The sequence below is a fragment of the Equus caballus genome, chromosome 8, assembly GCF_041296265.1.
Source record: "Equus caballus isolate H_3958 breed thoroughbred chromosome 8, TB-T2T, whole genome shotgun sequence".
Taxonomy (NCBI): domain Eukaryota; kingdom Metazoa; phylum Chordata; class Mammalia; order Perissodactyla; family Equidae; genus Equus; species Equus caballus.
Genome location: NC_091691.1, coordinates 69,150,007 through 69,169,821, shown reverse-complemented (window position 1 = coordinate 69,169,821; position 19,815 = coordinate 69,150,007). Strand labels below are relative to the sequence as shown.

The 19,815-nt window shown below is 36.7% G+C and overlaps 2 long non-coding RNA genes across 2 annotated transcripts in view; both read right to left on the bottom strand.

Annotated features, from left to right (window-relative positions):
- Positions 1-563: 563 nt before the first annotated feature.
- LOC138925397 (uncharacterized) lies at positions 564-1,673 on the bottom strand. Its single transcript, XR_011441488.1, has 2 exons — positions 1,488-1,673; positions 564-654 (listed from the first exon to the last, which is right to left on the bottom strand). It is a non-coding gene; the product is annotated as an uncharacterized lncRNA (long non-coding RNA).
- Positions 1,674-7,135: 5,462 nt separating this feature from the next.
- LOC138925395 (uncharacterized) overlaps positions 7,136-19,815 on the bottom strand; it is a 68,703-nt gene continuing 56,023 nt past the window's right edge. Inside the window, exons 4-5 of the long non-coding RNA XR_011441486.1 lie at positions 8,048-8,302; positions 7,136-7,373 (exon numbers count right to left, since the gene is read on the bottom strand). This is a non-coding gene — a long non-coding RNA (uncharacterized lncRNA). The remainder of the gene's footprint in view (positions 7,374-8,047; positions 8,303-19,815) is intronic.

Sequence of the window (19,815 nt, the reverse complement as noted above, 5' to 3'; positions counted from 1 at the left end):
AGAGAGAATCCAATTCGACAAGAAAGTCAGATGAGTTTAGGTGTGAAAAGTGTCCGTTGGACTGACAGTTAGTGTGACTTTGATGAAGACAGTTTCAAAAGAAGGGTAGTGAGCAAAATCCAGATTGTCACGTTTAGTAAATGAAAGGGACTGGAAATGTTGTTAACTCCTGAACATGAAGTTAAATTCAGCGTCAAGAATGGCACTAACAGAGCTAGCTTTGTCTGAGGCCACATATCTGATGTAGCAACTGCTCTGCTAAGTCTCAACTCACTTATCTTATTGGTCACTGTAACAGCAAATGCTCAATCAGAGAATAGCTTTGCTGTATTGTCTGTTATTAAGGAAGGCTAGAGAATGAAGGTAAGTGTTCTGACTTCCAGTATCAATCAAATATTTGAGTCTCTGGTTGTTTAACTATCAGCTGTCAACTCGAAATGGTTGGTCTGGAAACATTTAGATCTACAGCCACGATCCCAGTTGGAAGGTTCACATCTGAATGAAGTTTGTCTTTTCAACTTTCCAAACTGTTCCAATGGTCTAGAAGGGTAAAGTACGTTATCTCCTGCTATTTCATTTTTATTAAAACTGTTTGAACTTGGAAATGACGCCTGATGGTCCCATTTTCAGAAGGCTGAAGGTCACTGGGTGTTTCTGTTCAAAAAGAGAAAACAATGTGTAACCCCTCTGGCACCATAATCGAAAGAAATAGTGTGGTGATTACAGCCCTGTGCTGAGCTGGCGGCTGCTACAAATACTGGAACCGAATTTGATAGGATCCTGTATTACCTTATAACAGAGTATCATTCCTTACAGTTCCAAGGTCAATGCCTCTTTCTCAAATAACATTTCGGACCTATAATTGTTCATCTACATGCCAGCAATTATGGGGGAATTGATCAGCCAGTAATTAATGCCATGCTATTACACTTTTTAATTTGTAGATTATGCAGCTGCAAGCGTTCTCACATTTTTAATTTGTGTATTATACAGCCACAAATGTTTACAATGCCCTTTTTAATCTCCTTACACTACCACTGCCATTATTCACTATAGATTAATGATACCCCGGATGCTGGGGTTTATTTCATTTACCACTCTTACCAGGAGAGCAGTTAACATTACTGTGCTCTATTACTTAATGTCTTACTGCAGCTGCTAGTGAGCATTGGTTACCCTTTAAAATATTACCATCCAGTTATTTTTTCCCTATTTTTTTAGCTCTCTTGTCACCAACAATATGACTCTGTGGTAATATTATATTTTATTTCCAAATTTATTTCTACTGATTCTATCAGAGATATTTAAATAACTCATTCTAAATAAAATAAATGACCTGAACCCCTCCTTATCCACCTTTGTCTATCTTAGAGCCTATTTGGGGTTATGTGACCAAGACAAATTTTTCATTTTTTCTTTCAACTTTTATTTTTTCCTTATACCAGCAAACCAAGTGAATTGTGAAAAATATTTCAAATCGTACTCACCTCCTTTCAATTAGCCAGAAATGGATATTCTCAATATTGACTGAGTGTAATAAGTCTGAATACTTTAAGGTGATACTGCTCACCGTGGCTGGGGTTATTATAGAGCAAACACCTCCCTTGGTTTTCCTTAAGGTGATCCAAAGTTTCAAAAAGAGGGCTGTATCTGTCTCTTTGAAAAGACTCAGTGACATGTTTAACTCTCACACTCCCCTAAGCCATCAGGATACATAACATCCACATCACAATAGAAGTCTATGAAACAGGTCATGTGCCAAATCTTGTATTGGTTACTAGGCAGATGCAGAGAAGTAATAGATGTAGTGTTTATTATTAAAGCATTTACATTCTTCTGAGTAGTAGAGATAAAAGAAATATGTAAAAAACAATTAAAAATAATAATAACCATCTATACATAACTAAACTATAAGAATGAAATAATTATATGAGAGCACAGTGAATAGGGTGTCCCAAGACATATGATAAATGGACAAAAGAGCTTTATAACCAATTAGAAGAAAGGCTTTCCAGAGGGAGGAGAAAGTGAAGTAGGAGGGGAGACTTGGCTTGAGCTGAACTCTGGAAAAGGAGGCAATGGGAACACGCTAAGAATGGAGAGGAGGGCTTTCCCTGAAGAGAATTTGAAATGAACAGAGACTTCAAATGATAACTGTTTATTATATAGTCAAGAGACAGTAAACAAATGACTTTAGCTAGACGAACTTTCTTGCTGAGGAATAGAAAGACCTGAAGCCAGATATCCTGCCACGTAAAGGTGGGCCAAGAACACCAATATAAGGACTTTGAACTTTACTCTGTGTAGAGAGAGTTTCTATTGGGTAGTTTTGATTGGCTTTTGTTTGTTTTGTTTTTCCTTTATGATTATTTTTTTTTTATGGGAGTGCCATTATCAAAGCATTATTTTGAGGAAAATAAAATAATAGAGACAGACATCAAGATTAGTTAAGAGGCTAATGAGTTAATTTAGGTGTGAGATGATAAAAGTGTGAAGGCTAATGGTATTTACCCAGAAGTTCATAAATATCTGGGGTGTTCCTTGTCTCTCCTTCCTCTCATTGCACACAGAGCCCTGGCCTCCAGTCCTCTCTGCTCCAACTCTATAAATCCTAACCACTTCGAAAAGGTTAGAACTTGAATCCTGTGTCACCTTTTATCACTAAGAGATTAATTGTTTTTGTAATGTAAAATTACACATGGATATGTCTTGTTTCCTAAAAAAAATTATAATCGTAATAATGATTATGGTCAGGTACAGTACTAAGCATTTTATACACATTATTTTACTATATTTTGTTCCTACAATTGCCTCAAAGGTAGATGCTTTTATTTTATTTTTACTAAGAAATTAACTGAAGTTTAGTAATTATCAGACAGTAACATAAAGGGCAGAGTAATAATTTAAACACCAGTCTTCCAGTTGTAATCCTTTCTTTTCTCATGCATTTGTTCTTCCGTTGATTCATTCATTCATTGATATTCATCAACTGAATATCGGTCTTGATTCCAGACTTGATCTTGTGCTGGGTATACCTTAGCGAACAATAATATTCAAGATCTGTTTCTTGGTTCTTACAGCTGAGCAGCAAGTGCATGCAACCTGTATGTTGAGCAAGTTCTACTCACAGAACGTAATTGGAAAGCACATTTGTTGTTTTTCTGTCTGTGGCTCTTTAAATTTATTTTCCTACCCCGGATGAAATGTATATAAATTTCCATGATTTGGGGGTGATTTTCAAGTAATAAAAGGTCCCCTTGTAGAAAACTAAAAACTTTTTGCCAGCTTCATTGAGGAATAATTGACAAATATAATTGTATACATTTAAAATGTACAATATGATGATTTGGCATACATATACATTGTGGAATGATTAACAAGATCAAGTTAATTAACGTATCCAGCATCTCAGATAATTAGCTTTTTTTTTTTTTTTGGTGAGAATGCTTAAGATCTACTCTCAGCAAATTGTAAGTATATAATACTGTATTATTAACTATAGTCACCATGCTATACATTAGGGTCTCCAAAGGTATTCATCTTATAACTGAAAGTGTATACTCTTTGACCTACAACTTTCCATTTCTCCCTCACCTCAGCACCTAGCAACCACTATTCTATTCTCTGTTTCTATGAAATTGTCATTTTAATTTTTTTTTATATTCCACATGTAAGTGACACCATGCAGTATTTGTCTTTCTCTGTCTAGGTTATTTCACTTATTATAATGCCTTCTATGTTCATCTACATTGTTTGAAATGGCAGGATTTCCTTCCTTTTTATGGCTGAATAATATTCCATTGTACTATATGGCACATTTTTTTATCCATTATCCATTCCAGTGTATTTAAGTTATTTCCATACCTTGGATATTGTAAATAATGCTGCAGTGAAGATGAGAGTGCACATATCTCTTTGAGATACTGACTTTGTTTACATCCAGGAGATAAACAAGTACATCACAAGAAAAGAAAATTACAGGCTATGATAAACATAGATGCAAAAATTCTCAACAAAATACTAGCAAACTGAACTTGAGAGCACATTAAAAATATGCACTGTGATTACAAGGGATTTATCCCTGGAATGCAAAGATAGTTCAACATACACAAATAAATAAGTGAGATAAACCACATTAACAGAATGAAGGATAAAAATTATATGATCATTTCAATAGTTGCTATAAAAACATTTGACAAAACTCAACATTTGTATGATTAAAAACTCTCAATGAGTTAGGTATAGGAGATTGTACCTCAACATAAGAAAGGCCATATATGATAAGCCTATAGCTAACATCATACTCAATGGTAAAAAGGTAAAAGCTTTTTCTCCAAGATCAAGAACAAGAGAAAGATACCTACTCTTACCACTTCTATTCAATGTAGTACTGGACGTGCTAGCCAGAGCAATTAGTCAAGAAAAAGAAATAAAAAACATGCAATCAGAAAGGAAGAAGTAAAATTATCTCTGTCTACAGACAACATGATCTTTTATATGGAAAAACTCTTTTTTTTTTTAAAGATTGGCACCTGAGCTAACAACTGTTGCCAATCTTCCTGTTTTTTCTTTATGCTTTTTTTCTCTCACCAAATCCCCCTGGTGCATAGTTGTATATATTTTAGTTGTGGGTCCTTCTAGTTGTGGGACATGGGATGCTGCCTCAACATGGCCTGATGAGTGATGCCATGTCCACGCCCAGGATCCAAACCAGCGAAATCCTGGGCCGCTGTAGCAGAGCGTGCGAACTTAACCACTTGGCTACAGAGCCGGCCCCTAAAAACACCCTTGTAGATAATTAATAAGTCCAGGCACAGTAAGAATCAAAACTTTACATTTTATTCAAGGTAGTAGTTACTCCTCTTTCATAATCCAGGAGGCTGCAGGCATGTCCTTTGCAATGGGAAAAGAGTGGCATGGCTGGCATCTTCATGACCCGGCTTGTCAATAGCTTACTCTACTTCCAGTTGGTTAACTTCAACTTATGCATGTCCTTCCAGGGTCAGAGCTAGGAATGAGGTAGCAGAAAGGTGAGTGGAGTTCTTAACTGACTAAAAATCTGAGGTAGTTCCACTGTCTCTGAGCTGGACTAGTTGGTAAAACTGACTTGCTCAAGTGGCCTCTTGGGAGACCTTATGTGGTTGATTCACTTTCCTATAGCTGGTTGCTCAAAGCAACTTCCTTTGACTGCAGCCATCCACGAGGGTCTCCTGCTTCTTCTTGCAAGCTCTTTTGCCCTTTCCGATAGAACTTTTGGGTGGAATTTAAGAGACACCATGTGGCCTAAGTGAAACACTTCTGATGCATCCTTTCCCTCTTCAAAATCTAGGAGCACAGACTGCCCAAGGCAGCTAGCCACCTTTTACACTTCACTCTCAGAACAGGTAGCCAGCCCATCTCTCACACTTGAGATTCTCTCAGACACAAATCCAATGTTCCACACACTGCAGGGGGTACATAGTAACTCTGGAAGAGGATTGGCTGGGGGACTTCTGCTATAATTTGAGATGATGAGGAAGACATGCCTATTTTCACCTAATGAAGGGAATGAGACCCAGAGCACATCAGCCACCTCCACACTCAAACTTTATATTACGTAGCCTTTTTCTAAGCCCTCAAACTTATTTTATATCCTGGAATTGAATGATTCCATAAGGATAGAAATCAGTTTTCTCTAACCTTTTGCAAGTTGTTGCACCCCACTTTAGATATAGCATTCATTGTCTTAGGACCTCAGTTCCAGTCAACTATCATGATAGATGCATAAGCAAAGAGATCAATTCAAATGAGAATGATCACTATTAGGAAAACAGAAGTTAATGTGGAAGAAAGAGATGAGGAAGACAGCATTAAATGGTGTGTTTGGTAGAACATCTCTGAGGGGATAATATTTAGCAGGACCCTGGTTGACTAGGAGAAAGTCATGCAAAGATCAGGGATAGGTACGTTCCAGGCCGATAGAAGGTTAAAGTTCCCAGCAACCTAATTGGATTCACAGGTTCAAAGAGTAGAAAGAAATCCTGTGGGGCTGGGGAAAATCCAGCAAAGGAAAAGCATCTGTGGAACACTGATCTCAAATTCTAGCATGATCACAATCACCTGCAGGGCTTGCTAAAACACCAAGTCCTGGGGCCCATCTCAAAGCTTCTGACCTCAAGTGATGCAGCTCTCAGGCGACACTGTTCTGGCTGAGTATCAGTGCTATAGTATATGAGGTCAGAGGAACAAGCAAGTAGACAGAGAAAAGATTTTGGATTTTATTTTAATTCATTGGAAAATTTAAGCCAGTGGAGGACTATGATCTTATTTGAAATTTTTCAAGTGACTCTATTTTTGGACAAATACACTATGGTGGAGGGTAGGCAGGTGTGAGAGGAGGTAGGATATTCATGTATTTATTTTGTCCTGGCAAACAATGATAGTGGTTTGCATAAGTATGGCAGTGGTCAGGTTGTAGAGAAGTAACAGGAACTAAAATATATTCTAAAGAGTAAAATGGCAGGAGTCGATTATGGATTGGTGTGAGTAGTGTGTGGGAGGGAGAAATCCTCTCTAAAACCTAGATTCATGACGACATCCTGCTTCTTTAGGGATAATCATTACATTTAACATGTCTTTTACTTCTCTGTAGTACCTGGCAGATAGTTTAGAACATAGTAGATACTTGGTAAAGAAGAAGATTGAATCAAACAAGATTTGAGTAATCTCTGCTTTAACAATTCATTATATGCAGTGTTTGCAGTAATTTAAAATATACATAAATAAAATAAAATAAGAATTAATCCAGAAAACTTGGTGAAGTAAATCCAAATGGAATTTGAGGACAGATTATTCGTTAATGTTGGTAATTTGGGAAGTAAACAGAATGGAGTTTGGAAATGGATTAATTTCAGGAAATGTTAAAGTTTCCTTTTATCTAAGGAAACCATTCTGGTAACAAGTTTATTCCCACCGGAAGGGGAACAAAAAAGCTTAGGACAAACTTGAACCACTTGGCCCAGAGAAAACAGCACAGTGGTCTTACCCTTTGCATCCTTCCCTTTTCCAAACATATTTGTTCTTATACTTTGGATTAAGGTGAACATCAAGATCAGTGTTACAGCTTAATCAATGCTCAAAAGAAAAAGATAGATTGTGTATGAAACATCTATAGGTTTTTATTTATGATGAGAAGTATGAGAGCAGATAATAGGAATCTAAAGAAAGGGATTATGAGTAGAGTGTACACAATTTTTAGGATCTGTGACAGCTTCATGCATTTTCTCCCCATCTCTTCCCTGCTGGACTTTCCAGCCTCACAGCTCTGGTGAAGTGTGTCTTCCAGTGCATCACCCTCAGTATGCTCAGCCATTTAGAGTTCTCAGTAAAATATTCTAGTATTGATCTAGTTAAGGAAAAAGATCGTATTAACATTAACCACTAGCAAAATTCTGGAACTTACTTTCAACGTTTTGCTTACAAAATGCTAGGTAACTGCTTTATCTAAGAAAGGTTGAAGAAATAACACAATTCTTTAAGAACATCTCTGCAGTGATAACAAGATTCTATCCTATTGCCAATATGTACTTTTCTTAAGGACTTAAACTTCTAAAGAAAGAGTATAAGATTTATGTAGATACTCTTATTTATTTTAAGCGTACTCAACCTGAAATTTCATTCTTCAGCACCAAAAGGCTCAAAATTCTGATTCTGAGGAAAAAGGCAGAAGTTGCCCCAATCACCCAGATTTTGATCTCTAAAACTGTGTCTCATTAAAAGCCATAGAAAAATGGTTTATATGTATTTCCTATGGGCCTATAGGTTTCTTTTCAAAAGAAAAACCAAAGCTTATCCTCTCAATTAAATCTTGACCTGGGAAATATTGAGAACAAAAACAAGAGGTTGTAAAATTAAAGGATTAAGCTATCAACCTAACTCCTCCCGAAGCAGTCATTTACAGTGCATCTAAAGTATGTTCGAAATCACCAAAAGTTCCAAATCAACACGACAAAACAGACACGAGAAATCTAAGTTAATATAAACTGTTGAGTGTTATAAAGAAGGATACGTATAGGTTGAAACAGAAGAGGTACTTCAAGGAGATGGTGGAACACAAGTAATTTATTTTGAAATTCAGATCTTAAAAGAAGCACAGCACACTCAGGGCCAGCCTCTGCATCCCAGGAACTGGAGTGAGAGGAGCTGGAGTGCAGGGCTCAAGGGCCCTGATGCGCCCAGACACTCATTAGTCTCCTTGGGTAAACAAAGTAGACAGGCATTTCAATCTAGAGTGTTTTCGGGGTCTCTGGTATCTGGCCGTGAGCTGGAAAAACAAAACATTAGAGTGATTCTTTGTCTTATCACTTCCTCAGAGATAAACAAAAAGGGAGCTTTCTGTCAGTGGGGAGCCTCAACAATGGGTTTCAAATACTTGAAGAAGCATTCGGCAGGGTTTCTTCAGTTCATGCCAAGAGAGAGAAAACACTGATGAGCATGCTCAGTAATCCAGCCTCAGAGAGAAGACCTCTTTTGGAGAGGGGTGCTTCCTCTGGGTTTTTCGCGACCTGGATGAAACATTTCTCAGCTTGATCTTCCTCTCAAAGAATGAATTCTAAAACTCATTCAAGAATGGTGCAAGGGACTGGTGAGGAACTAAATTTTCATTCATTAATGTTAAAGTTAAAAAAAAAAGTTTGCTTTTCTGGCATGTGAAATCTATCAAATTTATACGATTGTCTTCCATTCTGAGATGATATTTTTTCAATGTTAAAATATTATTATTTTATGAAAAAGAAACTACCATGCCAATAAATTTAGAAGTATCTTTAAATTATACAGCATTCTCAATTTTTTTCCAAAATATTTTCACACATATTCACAAAAATATTACTTCAAGAGATAAAGAAGGGAGACATTTTTTCTCTTTTTTCTAAACAGAGTTATAAGGAAGATTTATTTCATGGAGAGTGTAAGTGTATTTGTTTGTTTTGATTGTTTGATTGTTTTTTTAAACTAGATCCTTAAGAATAGGAAGTAGATAATTAGAGTGAAGTAGAAGAACATTCTAGGCAGCAGTAACTTAATGAGTGAAGGTAAAGGGCTTTGCATATTTAGGAGAAAATGAGTATTCCAGCTTGTTTCTAACAGAGAGTTTGTGGAGGAAATAAATAGGAAATAAAATGGAACGATTAGATAATGCCAAATCATGGCTGACCTTGAATATCAGGAGCAGAATTCTGAACTTTATTTTGTTAACGGTAGAAATTATTAATGGCAATTCTGGGATGCAAACCTATAAAAGCAAAACTGGCAAAGGAAGAGAAAGTGAACTTCATTCTTCCTTTCCTTTCTTTTCATAAAGGTGTCTCATGTCAGTCATTCAAATGAGATGACATAAGAAGACATTGCGGCTTAGCCAACTGAACTCTGAACTTTGCTTAGAAAGGTGGTTCTGTCTCTTTAAACTAATAGTGTGAACTGAGTTGATTTCGAGAGGGTCCCCAACAACAAAGAAAGTGCCAATTGGAATGAGCAAAAGAAGATTCTTAAAGAACCACTGTAATGTCAGTGAAAATAAGGCCATCTGATGAAAGGTCTCAGTCCATTTCAGAAATAAGCCACTTTGGAATTAAGTTATATAAATTGTACCCCCAAATTGCATTCAGCTCAGGATGTCCCCTTATTAACACCACCTTCATCTCCTTTCACCCTCCTACTGTCCCTCGACTCTATCAGATTGGTCCAAGATTTATGACTCCAAACTTTGTTGGCTCCTTCTTGGGACACTCAAAGAAAATTAGCTCCCGGTGATGCCAGATATTGGGGAACCCCATTCAATTCAGTTTGGGAATCACAACAGGTCCCCATTTTGTCACTGAAATCAGTTTATGGAGAAATGTTTTTACTCACTCATCTTTCAGCTTCTCAGGTTTGAACATGTGAAGTTTTCAATTGTGATTCATACCAGGAGTGAGATTTTTAGAACATCCCCAAGCCCCTTAAATTGGTTTCCTTCTCACCCTCTCCCATCACCTCTTTTCCTACTGAGATTAAGGAATGTATAAAATACAACCTGTTACTGCCAGGAGGGATTACTACTATATATTATCACTCACAGCTCATTAACCTCGAAGCCCTGCTAACTAAGAAAATCCTCTCTAATGAGGTTTCCCTTGACTGCACTAAAGAACAAAAGGTCTAAAAGTTTTCCCTATTACCAATGTTCCTCAAATTATTGTACTGTAATTAAAATGTAACTTTGAGGCCAAAGAAGAAAAAAAGGGTTTAAATTTGGTTTAAACTAAAAAAGACCTTGTAAAGAACTTCTGCTTTGTCCTTTGGTAGCAACTAAACCACAGGAAACGCTTCAGGTTGGAGGAGATGATTTTTCTCAGTACATCTGGATTGTACCTACGTCGCTCAAGAGAGGTAGGCATGGATCCATATAATTCAGATGGAAATACTTTTATAATATAGAAGGTAAAAGTAAATTTCTCACCTCAGTGATTTAAACAGACTTTTTCTTTTGGTAAAATAATCCCCTAGACAGTAATACAAGTCTACTTTCCCCGGCTGAGGGAAACCTAGAAACTAGAATTGGGACTAGTAAATTGATGGATCCTAATGTATTTCTTATTCAGAGCCCTAGAGTCAGGGTTATTTGTATGGTTGCATCACCAGAATCTTAAGAAGTAGAGATGCAGATAAAACAAACAGAAGGAGCTGTGTTCCCAGGAGAAATTTATAATCTGGTGAAGTAGCTAGAATGAAGTACCCTCACCTCTGAGCTTTGGGTTTTTAAATGCCCAAAATGCAAATAATAATTACCTCTTTTAGCTTCCTTGGAAGCCTGATTTATGTGTGTAGCGTATCCTCAGAGGAACAGACTAAAGAGTTAGTGACTCTTAGTCTGGAAAATGAAGGCTGAGAGGGGAATACAACCACTGCTTCTAAAATGGTGAAGGGATAGGCTTGAGGGAATATAACCTTGACCACTGAATCCTGGAAGACTAATTAACAAGCCAAAGTTCTCTTGAAACTCAAACAATTTAAATTTCAAACATTAAAGATAAGTCTTACTCCACAAAGGAAGACTAAACACATGGCACTCATTAAGCAAAAATCATTGCAATTTGAAAAGGGAGAAAACTTCCAAATTTGGATCATACTTTCATAATAAGGTTCTAAAGGGTGCTAAAATATCTAGGACCTATCTCTGATCTTAGCATTCAGGTCAAGAAGAAAAACCTATGGACCATCCTATAGTGCAACAAGAAAATTCTGAGTAATAAACAACATTGGATATATTCATGGTAATGTTATTCTCATCTTCCTCGTATTGTAGAAAAGGTCTGTTGAAAGAGATGATAGAGCAACACAACAGGAGATGTCTTCACTATGTGCTTATGAGGGGAAAAAGTGAAAGATCAAACAGGTACTAGACATGATAAACAGTAATTACTAACACCACTGACTTTATATACACTGTTTCTTTGATTAAAAAGAACTTTTTTTCAAAGTACAAACAGGTGATGAAAATTGAAACACACTCTTCCCTACTGTCAAAAAGCTTATAATTTGTTGCATTTTGTGAAAAACATGTAGATTGTGAACCTCAAAACATCCATTCTACTCCTGATCTTAGCACTATTTTACATTAATATGAAGAACTGATTTGTTCATGCTGGGCTAAAATTTCTTCATGCTATATTGGAGACAATCATACCCAACTTCCTATATGACCAGATAATTTTAAAAACTAGATATAATAAACACTACAGAAGTGCTTTGAAAAGTAAAACACACTTTACAAATACGATACAAATCAAAAGCATATTTATTAGCAAGTCTCCTTCCTAACCAAGAAATCGTCTTTTATTGTGTTAGGCTAGCGTATTTGGCAGTTTGTTTGTATAATGGGTAGATTACCCCAACTAATGCAATGGTTGTTAAACGCAAAATAAATTGTAAGTAATCGTTCATTAGATAGAATTCCCAAAAGAAATTATTCCAAAGAGTTAATTTTCACAGAGCAACAAACATTAGCCAATTTACAAAAATTGATGGTTTGAGGGAAATATTTCTTGCACAAAAAGAAGGTATAGCTGTAGGGATTATTATGATTCAGACAGTAACTAAGAAATCGACGTCCAATCCAGAATTTAGTTATTTTAACAATCTTCTGAGTAGGTTGTAAAGTAGAAAATTCTCGGTTGCTACAATGGCTCCTTTCTAAGTTCTGGTAAACCACCCTCCCAAGTTTGACTGCAGTGCCCCTCTGAAAGGCTCTCTGAGTATTGCAGACATGTGTAGGTTAGTTGCTAAATGAATAGTTTAGAGCAAGACCCAATGCAGAAAACACAGATAATATAGGTCCTGCCCTCAAGGAATGTAGAAAAAGATGAAGAAATAAAGCACAAAATCTAAATGAAATATACACTTTGTGGGGATGAGGTGGATGGGGAGGTGGTGATTGTTTTAGAAACAGTTTTCCCAAGACAAAGAGTGCTGCCTCCCCGTTCCCTGAGGAGGGATGTGGAAAGGAAACAAGAATGGTGGGTTTGAGCTCTTTTAGTGTAGGACCCAAGAAGCTCATCATGTCTGCTCGTAGCCCATACTGCCTGCTCCATGCTAGTCCTCTCTCCTTACTATTTAGTACTTGAGAAATCCTTGATAGTATCAGAGAGCTTTCTCATTGTTTCATCATAATTAGTCCCAGGAATAATGTCTGGGTTAATAAACTATGGATTAAAAAATAAATTTGATATAAATATTTATATATATTAATGTATATGCCTATCTACATACACATACATACATGCTACATATAATATTTCTTTCAGCTTTAAACTTTTTGTGGCATTTCTCATAAATACCTAAATCGAGGCCACGGTCTTTGGTGGATGAAGTGTGTGAGAACACACACACACATGCATGCACACACTATCAGCTGAGTATATTTAGCTGTCCAGATAGCTACTATAACTCGGCATCATGTGTTGAGTTTCACACCATTTGGAACAAATTCCTCTTATTTCTCTCTGTGTTAAACATTGGCTCACTGGCACAAAAACACGTGAAAGCAAATGCTGGGGAAAACTATAGAGACTCCCAGGAGTCCTCTGTGACTTTACACGTCACCCAAGGAGTGGGCAGATATTTCAGCCTCTACCTGCAACAATGCTGGGGCAATCTCAGGATAACAAATCATTGTGGGGATCTCAAATGCACCCAGTCTAGCATGCGGCAAATGGTTTGATTCTTCCAACTCCCTGGAAAGTGAAAGATTGGACCCTTTCACCTAGAGGAAATGCAATATTCTCAAAAAAAAGATGATGATGTTCTGCCAGCTACACACACACACACACACACACACACACACATAATTATACTCTATTTTCTCTTTTTATATTTTCCCATTAAAGAGCAGGAGAAATGGTAAACATTTGTGAAGGAGGCAACTGCTCATATAATGTGAGGACTTTAAAATATAATTTCACCTTCACCTACACTCCAATAAACATGATTCATTCTTTTCTACAGACTTTAACCCTTTATTCATGTTAGTATCTTCTAAAAAATGGCAATAATGTAGACACTTGCCCCCCTTTATCAACCTACCTCACAACATTGTTGTAACTTTGAAATGAGATATAGCAGACATAAACCGTTTTCAATTTGTATTCTTAGAATCAGGATATATGTCTGACTACCTTGCTCAGGCAGAGGATATGGGCTACAACAAATCAAGACTTAAAAGTCTCGGTTATTGATTTTATGGAAATTAAAACATGGAAATGTATATGGAAGAAATAAAATTATTTAATGAATAAAATATCTCAAAACTGAATGGCTTAAAATAACCCTCATGTATCATTTCTGTTTCTGTGGGTCAGGAGGTCAGGAAGAGATTAGCTGAATCCTCTGCTTTTGGGTCTCTCACATGATGGCAGTCAAGGGCTGGGGTCTCACCTGACAGATCACCTGAAGAAGGGTCTACTTCCAAGCTCACTGACCTGGTTGTTGGGAAGATTCAGTTCTGCACAGATTGTAGGACCGAGGGCATAGTTTCATTGCTGGCTATTGGCCAGAAGCTGTCCTCAGCTCCTTGCAATGTGGGCCTCTACAACATGACAGCTTATTTCATCAAAGCCAGCAAGAGAGCAAGTCTACCAGCAAAATGAAAGTCACAGTCTCACATAACTGAATCACAGAAGCGGCATCTCATCACTTTTACCATATTCCATTCATTAGAAGCAAGTCACCATGTGTAGCCCACACTCAGGGAGGAGAATTGCACAGGACATGAATACCTAGAGTCAGGGATCCTTTGAAACCATGTCAGAAGCTCCCTGCTACAAATATTATGATTATGTAATATAATCATAATTGTAATACTATATTTTTCTTTTCAAAATTCATTTGCTGCTAAAATTAAGCAAACACAATGTTATAGCTGCTTTCTAACAAATGCAAATTTGGAACTACAGATTTTTTCCCCTACGTTTAAATTCTGAACTCATGTATTCTATACATAAAATTAAATCAGCAAATAATTATAATGCACTCACTGGCAAAAAGCCACGGTGCTCGATGCTATAGGGAAGTCTAGACACATAAGTGTCCTCATCCTCAATGAAGTTATAATCGAGAAGGGAATTGAATTTTTATATATTTTTTAAAGTTAAATGATATCATAAGATGTTTATAAATCTCAAGGTGCTACAAGGTAAATTGAACAAAAACGTAACAATATTACATGCTGTGATTTCAGGGTTGGAATAGTCTATGAAACTCCTTGGAATGGGGAGAATTATACAGCTAGATCATCAAGACTAAGTTGTATTTTAAAACAAGAAGAGCATAGAGAATATCCCAGATGGAATATGATGTAATCAAATGCGGCCAGGGTGAACATGTACACGATGCCCTAGGGAAACAGTGAAAGGGCCATTGTGACTGTAGCAGAGGGCTTACACAGTGGGGTTGTCGGGAGTAAGAGAAAGTTAGCACAAGTCCAGTTTGTGGAATATCTTAGAAATAAAACTATGGAACTTGGACTTAATTTTTCCAACATTGTGTAACTACTAAAGGTTTTTGAGATATGAGATAAGAAGATAATTTTTAGATAGCTGAATGGAGAGTACTCGGAAGAGTGAACTATTATTTGAATCAGAATAAGGGAAGTTTAACCATAGGTAGAGGCAGAGCATAGTGTTAAGAAAGATGCCTTTTGGCGTTGGGTTGACTTGAGATGAAGAAGTGCTCTGCCATTTTGTCGTTGTATGATCTTCATAAGCCTCACTGTCCTCATCCATAAAGTAGGGTACAATACTATCTACCTTGTTGGATTGAATATTAAACAAAATGATGGATTTTACAGTCTTGGTAAAATATGTGAACTAAGTTCTCATTTATTGTCATGGGTTATCTCCACCATCATCATCATTATTGTTAATATCATTTTAAAGAGTTATGCAGAGTTAAACATTAAAGAGGTGGACAACTAAAGAGCTAGACATTAGGCAGACAAAAGTCAATTTTCCATATGTGAGAACTCAGCCATTAACCTAAATAGAAACTAAAAGTGGAACGAATGTACACTCAGTACTAGACAGAACTTGGTTTAACTTCTAGCTCTACTGCTTATCAACTGTGTGACCCTGGTCAGGTCATCTCACCTATCTCTGTTCCTTCTAAGGTATTATTCAGTTCTTTCCTGGTTCACGCAAGTCACGTGGGCCCCCCAAACTGAGTAAAGTATTGTTTGTAGAAACCAGGAGAATGGACAATTTTAATTTCAGAGAAATCTGAATCTTTCTCAAAATCAATGGAAACACATATTATTTGACGGTTCAGATGTTCTTATATAACTAAATTCTCATTGTTTGTGCTTTGAGATTGTGACCCTATCTTTGTTTCTAATACATATTACTTTCTTATATTGTTTTCTTATATATTTTCTTTTCTTTCCCTCTTTTTTTTTCTAGTAGTGTCATTTAACCCAAAGCTCAAAGTGTCTTAAAACAGGCAAATCCTGTTACTTTTTTTTACAGTTTTCTTCTTGTGCGAATGTGTTTTGATATGTTCTTTAGGAACAGGAGCTAACAAGATGGGGTTTGTTCAGTAGAGCAGACAGAGAAATGATAACGAAAGAGGGTGAAAAGAGCCAGTAAGATGATTTTCCTTGATTGAAAAAAGTTATCACCTAATGAATGCTTGATGTGGGTGGATTGTGGTTTTTAATAAGTTTTTGTAAACCAGGATAGTTGGCTGAGTTTCAAATTTTGAAGATGCAGTGCTGGTCAGAAATAGAATAAGAAAGAATAATCCAAGATCAGAAGCATCCTTGAAAACATAGCCACTCCTCCAGCACCTCCTCTAGCATTCAAGTCATAGAAATAACGGTCAGACACTAAAAGCTTTGCAGAGTATGGAATTGTTTTACTACAATTGACCAGAAGGTAGGTTCTCAAACGGCATTTCTCTTACAGTTAATTTGGATAGATGTTAGTGAAGAGACAATAAAATGCCTTTGCTTCACCGTCTTTTATCAAAAGTCTTAGGTATGTTGTTGAATTTCCCAGTCACTGTATTGAGTCCACTAAATAATGACTGTCATGTTCAATACAGTAATTATGAGAACTATTTCTATTTAAGTTTAATATTCCAATGGAAAACAGTTTTCCAGGTCCAAGTGGCAGGGTTAGTTCTCCCTCAGGCCCATGTTCTTTAGCACAACTGAAAAGCATTTCCTGCAGAAAGATCATCCCACCACTGTTTGTCAGCCACCTGGAATGTGAGAGCATGTTATGACATCAAGGGAAAGAAAGTTGTCAAGACTACCAGCAAAAAACGTTTAAATTAAATGTTTACCAAGTACCTCAGCAAAAGTATGCGGCACAAATCTCAACAAAATTTGTTAGCTAGAATTTACCAGGCCCAGGCCCGTACTGGGAATTTAAATAAGGAGAATGTGTACTCTTGATGTGTACATTTCAATTCCATTTGTCTCTCTTGTAGCTTTCCCCATGACTTTCTCCTTTGTGTTTCTGGACTGAGTCTGTGGGTATCAAAATCCCTCCTCATACCTAATCTTGTTTTATTCCCTCTATTTCTATTTACCATACAATTTTACTCACGATTGTATTTATTAAGCTTCCTACCTGTGCCTGGAACATGACCTGAACAATTGCCTCTTTGGTTTACCATTTGGTTCTGGTTTTTCTAATCTTTAACTGTTCCTAAATGTCTGAGAGTCATTTTGTTGGATATAATAAGAAAGGAAAAGTGTGAATAATTCCTAGCATAGGAAACATCAGGAGCCAATGCATGGATGGTGGGATAAATTGATGTAATTGAGAGGTATCCCACCTGCTTTGAGATGAGTGCAGATAGAAATATGACGGGATAAATTTTATTCCCCCTCACTATCCCGCATTATAATGATATATGGTAGTGATTTGATTTATCTTAGAATAGTTGAGCTGACTTACTATTCTTGACTTTATTCCGAAGCTGAAAGTATGATATCACAATGTTCTTTCCATAAGGGATTAATATACAAGCTCATCACGCTGTTTTTTTCTATACTTATAAATATCACCTTAATATTATCTGGGTCCTGGCATTGCTACTTTCCAAGATGTTTTGGTAGCCTGTGCCTTCAGAATTGTTTGATACGATGTCAGCTGAAAATTGCAAAGTGACTTTGGTGGCTATTAGTTATCAAGGCATCTGGTGGACATCTTTGCCAATAGGAAATTCTCTCAGGAAGCTAATGTTAGAACCTCAGTTTTGTTGGAAAAAATTTAAGAGAATTCTAAAGATCAAGGATTGATGAATCAGGAACAATTTGAGGAGGCACTGCACCCATGGAAACAGAAATAGTTACTTTTGAACTAGGAGAAAGCATCCTGTTTATGCCACTGGATAAAAATATGCTATCCAAAACGAGGGAGTTTTAAAGCTTTGTAGAGCAAGGCCTTGGAATCAGCAGATGAAAAGCTTTTTTGTAAAGAAGTAAACATTATTGTTTTCCACCAACATCAGTGTTTCTGGGAAATTTGTTGCAAAACTATTGACAACGTCTCCTGTCCCTGAATTTACAAGCCTATTAATCCCTTCCATTGGGCAGTTTATACAGAATCAAAAGGAAACTTTATAGTAGTCTGCTCTATATTCCAAAGCAACTTTTCACCTTTTTCATCTGATTGGCAAATATATCAATTCAATGTCACTGTCAGCAGAAGCTGTCTGCAAAATGCAAGGATAAGTTCTGTATCTGAGAGTACCCTCATTCCCAAGCCCAGTGAAGAGTTCGTCAAGGCTTTCCATTGTCCAAGGTTGACAATGCAAATCCGTGTAAGAGAATTTTCATTTCTGAAAGAATCATTTAAACATTTATTACCAGGGTCAGCAAATTTTTCCGTAAAGGGCCAGATAGTAAATATGCAAATATGGCTTTGTGGACCATATGGCTCAGTCTCAACTTCTCAACTCTGCTGTGGTAACACAAAGGCAGGCATAGATCATAGGTAAACAAATGAGCATGGCCTTGTTCCAAAAAATCCCCTTTGTTTATGGGTACTGAAATTTGAATTTCATGAAATTCTCAAGTGTTGTGAAATATTCTTCTTCTTTGGATTTTTTTCAACCATTTAAAGATGTAAAAAATATTCTTAGCTCATGGGCTATATGAAAACAGTCAGCAGGTTTGGCTTGTGGACCATAGTTTACCAACCTCTCATGTTTCTAATGCAGTGTATTAAAATTTTCTTGCTGTAAACTATACAGCAGCTGTAAAAATAAAGGCCAATTTGGGTACATTGTATAATAAAAGAGAAGAAGTATGCCTATGCAAAAAAGTAGGTTTGTAGGTTGAAATGAAGACTCCTGAACCCTGACACTAGCAAGGGCCTGGAGTAGTTACCTGAACCAATCTCTCATCTCCAGAAAAAACACGGTTACCCAGGGATTACACAGACTTCCCCCAAAGACCATTCATTGTCTTAGTAGCTCAACTTGGAGAGAAGAAAGTATTCTCTATGTTCCAGCAAAAAGAAAATCTGTGTGACATAATGTGAAGAACACCTCTCTTGGCCTTGGTCTTACTTCATAAATAAGATGTACCCTTTGATTTCCAGCAGGGTTCTTGTTTGGGGTCCAAACTAATGTCATTCCTTCCAATTGGGCATTTTGTAAAATGAACATATCACTTAGTTTCCTTCTCATGAAATCTCTATTTTAGGAATAAGTATTCATCAAGGCGACCTTCTTTTGAACTCCTGTAGATTTTTCATTTATAATCTATGCCATTTATTTGGCGAATTCTGCCTGATATTGCCACATTGTAATGAGGATAACACAAATGAACACACCTAATGCAAGGTTGGGCATTCAATAAATGTTCAACAAATATCTCTTAATTTCTATCATGAAAACAATATATCCAAGTATTCAACTATGTGACTGTGCATGCCTTAATGAATTTCTAATGATGGTGACGATGATAAAAGCATTCCGTATCCTTTAGCTTAAACATTTCAATTGTGTGTGTGTGTGTGTGTGTTTTATCAGAGAAAAGAGACAACATACAATAGTCTGGTGAAAACATGGCCTTTTCTTTTCATTCCCATTATTGCCCAATGAGACCAATCCTTAAAAGGGAATTGGACACTGATTTGTTTTTTTATGGGGCAAGTTTACCCCTTTTCTTTTCTCTTTCTCTAGTCCTAGTCTTACAGCCTGGATAAAGTAATCACAAAATAGTTTATTCTAGTCCTTGACAATGTTATACTGGATTACAATGGAGTAAACCATAGATGACTTGAAAAA